Source organism: Bactrocera latifrons, unplaced genomic scaffold (genome assembly GCF_001853355.1).
Source record: "Bactrocera latifrons isolate USDA-ARS-PBARC rearing strain unplaced genomic scaffold, ASM185335v1 scaffold_15, whole genome shotgun sequence".
In the NCBI taxonomy this organism is placed as follows: domain Eukaryota; kingdom Metazoa; phylum Arthropoda; class Insecta; order Diptera; family Tephritidae; genus Bactrocera; species Bactrocera latifrons.
Genome location: NW_017534963.1, coordinates 2,675,608 through 2,680,451, shown reverse-complemented (window position 1 = coordinate 2,680,451; position 4,844 = coordinate 2,675,608). Strand labels below are relative to the sequence as shown.

Sequence of the window (4,844 nt, the reverse complement as noted above, 5' to 3'; positions counted from 1 at the left end):
CAGCTCAATTATAGTATTGCGAGAGAGAGAAAGGGGAAAATGGTGATTATTAATACTATAAAAACTTAAATATTATTGAATCTTTTTCAATTATTTTAATAAATACAACAACAATAAAAGGAGGTTTTGAGAACCTCTGCTACCTCTCTGACCAACACGACACTTTTTAGCACAGTTTATTTAATTTTTGTTTTCGATGATATCGTAAATAAGGGGTTACATGAATTTACGGGTTTAAAATTTTTTTTTGTCGATTTATTGTCTTATTAAAATATACAACACTTCTAGAATATTGTCCTAAATTTTGAAGTTGATCCGAGTAATAGTTTCGTTACAGTCTGGGGAACTTGTGCGCTCGGGGCTAGCTAGTTTAAGTACGCCGTCTTTAAGGGGGGAGCCTGCTTTATAGGCTTCAAAAACTCGATTTTTTTGAGGATTTTTTTGGGAGGGAAAGATATCATTGATTAAAGCGATATTTCTAGGGTTTATAGTTATATATTTGTCGGACGGTGGCAGGATGCAAGTAGAAATTTCTATCGGAAACAAAAAATTCAATGAGATTCATTTTTTTTAATAATATACATATCTACCGGATAAACTAAACGAATTTCCAAAAAGAAGAGTGTAAAATTTTAAAAAAATTTTAAAAATTGAAAAAAGTTTGTTTTTACCAAAAAATTTTTTCTTTATGTTGTTTAAAAATATGTTCAAACTTGACTTTTCTTATTTTTTTTAGATTGAATAGAAAATCATTTAGTGCCAAAGATAATGAACTTTGCCCCAATTCCATGCGACGTTTAGCTTTTTTTATATCCTGCCTGCCAATTATGAAAAATCGTAAAAATGAAAAACCGGGATATATCTGCTAGACGTTCGGTCACAATTTCCCTCCTAGCTTTGAAAATATTTCAAATTCCCATCTATAACTTTAGGGACATATTCTTAGATTATTTTGAAAGAGACTTAAGTAAAAAAAAAGTCGATTTATTGAAGCTTCTAAAGCAGCCCCCTTAAACGCGTCTTTCGCGAAATTATGTTTTTGAAATCGGTTGACAAGATTTTTAGAGAAATACTTAACCCATCTTCATTTAATTTTTCACAGGCCTTTGAGATACAATATTTTCGAAGACTTCCTGACTTTCATTGTATGCTTGGTGCCGCAGGTAGTAAAATACTTGTATACGCGATGAAGTAGACTGGAAATATTGGGTAGTCGAAAAAGTTTTTTTATATCTCCAGTACTACCAATCACATTGCTTCATATCATATATTGTTGGAAAGGTGAGATATTAAGCTTAATCTAACCAAAAAGGGAAGTTGAAAAAAAGTTACAGCTGTTCAAAATGAATGAAAATAATGAAGAAATTCGCTATATTTTGAAATTTTTATATAAAAAAGGGAAGAATGCCACGCAAGCCACCAATGAAATTTGGGAAGTTTGAGGAGACGAACCACTTCTTGTAGCACAACAATGGTTTGCTCGCTTCCGTTCTGAAAATTTCGAAAGTTCGATTCACACTGATAGAATAATATCTCTAGCGGAAAAATGGCAAAAATTGGTACGTACTTGGTTTACTAAAGTTCATGATAAATACAAAAAAAAAAAATTAGTTTGATTAGAAATACGAAAATACTTTTTGGACTACCCCATATGAAGCGTTGATATTCTTTCGATAAAACGCAAAAGGAATATAATGGTGAGCAAATAATTAAATTGTAATTAAAACCACAAATATTTGCGAAACCTTTAGCAGCGTTATCTATCACACGATAACACTTCTACATATATGCATATGGATAGTAAACACAAGCATGTGTTCTAATGCTCACTGCATTAACTTAAACAACATTGAAGCGCACATATATGTAAGTATTTATAAATATTTTATGTATTATATGTTTGTATACTATATACTTCGATGTTTGTACATATTAACTAGAAATCATACTTTTTAAAGCACAGTCCAAATATTAACAAAGTTTGTTAACCTAATTTAATATTAATTAATAATAATTATATTTTAATAAATAAGGGAACAATTAAGTTTATGTCAATAGTTAGAATGCTTGTGCTTGGCAATAGAATGTAAAAAGTTATTTGGCCGACCGTGCCCATATAGCCTCGGTGGCGCAGTAGGCAGCGCGTAAGTCTCATAATCTTAAGGTCGTGAGTTCGAGCCTCACCCGGGGCATTAGATTTTTTACAATTTAAAATTTTTACTTACAATAAATAATTAGAAAAATTTATGAAATATGGAAGGAAAATATTATTTATTTATTTTAATATGACGCTGTAAATAAATTTAGAGACATACTAGGAAAACAAAGGGAAACTGGGTGCTTATGCCTTTGTCCCAAGGAAAAATACTAAGAACTAAGACATCAAAAGAAAAGGAAATGCCTATTGTATTCAAAAATATATTGCAAATATATTATTATTTTTTATTACTGATATATTTTCCATTTTGTTTATTTTTTATTTTATGGACAATTACATAAGTTTTGTTGCTAAAATCTAACTTTGAGTGAGCCTTCAAGCATTTGTCATGCACATTTCTCTTCTTTACATTATTACCTTTCAAATATGTATGTATGTATGTACTATAGCTACAGCATTGAGCGAAGGTCAGATAAATTTCAGGAGCAAATAGCGGCATATTTTTTGGAACGTGAAAACTTTGGCAAAAGTTTTCAAAAAATATAAACAAGAGTGAAAAGTGTTGTAAACAGCCTGCAGAGTGCGAACTTGGAAGTTGAAGAGATTAAAGTTTATTGAGATTGATTATTTATTGTATCGAAAGGAAAAACTTATCTATTAACTAGTATATCAAATAATGGATAGATAGTTCGGGTATGCAACTCACACAATAATGTCTTTTCTCTCTAAATTAAATAAACTCTTCAGATATAGTAAAAAAGTAAACAATGCCCATAAGAATACCATCTGATCAAATTTGACCCGGACTGAAAAAACTCATTTTTGGCGTGTTGGACAATTTCATATTCATGAACCCACAGCTATTTTAAATAAACGTGATGAATATAAATCTGTTTATCAGACGAAAAAATGCTGCGAAACATGATTACAAGGTTTTCTGATAGCTTTTGCTCTTCCAATTTCGGCATTCACGAAAGGATTCAGTTGAAGTCACAAAGACACTATGTACGCACATAGAGTATGCAAGCACATATTTCTATACTAATACACCTACACACATATTCACAAAACACATACCTCCAAAGTATTGCTGAGCAAACTTTGAATTCTCAACCATGTTTTTTAAATCAATTTGTCACGCGAAAAGCAAGCGAGTAAACCCTCGGCAAAAATATAACAGTATTTGCAAATAAGTGAATACACAAATTACACCACATAACGAGGCATTAAAACGCAAAAAATATAATCACGTTTATGTGTATGTGTGCACATTTGAGTAAATATAATAAAGAAATTGCTTCATGCGAAGGAATTGGAAACTGCGACGCCTGCAAATATGCAAATAAACTTTGTCAATATTTGCTTGTAGTAGCATACACACATATACATACATACAAGTATACATATCATATGGTACATACCAATATGTTGGATTATAAGCGCTGTAGAGCGCACAAAAGATGTTTCAAACGATTGGTACCAAGGCTTGGATTATGGTAAAGGTTAGAATTTTTCAATGACTTGCGAATAAATTCAAAAATGAATGAAAGTGATGTGTAGAACTTTTTACTGTTATTTTGTTAAGGACCATTATTATTTTGATGATTTATTTCTACAAATCTTAAAAATTTTCCAAACGACTATTCGATTTTATTCAAAGTTTTCTACAACCATAAAAATAGTTCAGGTTTGGTAATTTTGTTCGAAGAATTGTCTTTATAAAATAAAACTTAAAGCTATTTATAAAAGAGCTGATCCTGCTTGAGTTAGGACTTGAACCTACATATGAACGCATTGCAAAAAATTCTTCTGAAATTTCAATAATCAAAATCTGTTTATATGGATATAAAGAAATTTCCGTTAAAATAATCAAATTTCAACCGATAATATTATTTAAATGATTGGGTTTACGAAAAAAATCAATTTCTTACAAAACGTATTAAACAAAATTTTTTTCAAGTAGTATAGGAAAATTCAGTAAGCTAAATGGCTGCCTCCGGATTGAAAAGCCACCAACCAACTCGATCATGTTGTGATAGACGAAAGACACGTCTGCAGTACTTTAGACATGCATACGTTACGAGGTCCTAACATCGACTCTTGTTGCAGCCAAAATACGCATCTGCCTCTGTGCAGGAAAAACCGCACTTCAACAAACGTCGAGAAACTGCAATCAGAACAGACAACCGAACGATTTTCTACTCGATTTGCACTCTTGTTCTCTGAGAGCACTCGTCAGCAACTCGTAATAAGTGAACGCACAGCCTTTATTCGGGCTTACGTACAGCTGCAAACGAACCATTGGGTTTCGGAGAAACCAAAAGAATAGCTGGTACGATGAGGAGTACCGTGACACAGCGGAGAGAAAACAGACTGCCTACCTCGTAAACTTACAATAGACCACAACATATGCTTGATGGTATAGATACCGAGAGACGCATTTACAGACACCCCAGAGGTGATCTAGTGACTGATGCCCAGAGCATACTGAAATTATTTAAGGAAAACATCTCCAATCTGCTGAATGGCAGTGAAAGTATAACTCCAGGAGCTAGTGAACCCGATTCCTCAATCGATGATGATGGAGCGAACGTTACTGATAGGAAGCATGCATCAGCTTCTTTGTATAATATTGTTGGATGAAGAAATTCACTACAATTGGAATTTAAGTGTGCTCTGTCCAAGC

At 32.4% G+C, this 4,844-nt stretch overlaps 1 non-coding gene across 1 annotated transcript; it reads left to right on the top strand.

Annotated features, from left to right (window-relative positions):
* Positions 1 to 2,119: 2,119 nt before the first annotated feature.
* Positions 2,120 to 2,192, top strand: Trnam-cau. The gene has a single exon. It is a non-coding gene; the product is annotated as a tRNA-Met (tRNA).
* Positions 2,193 to 4,844: the final 2,652 nt, after the last annotated feature.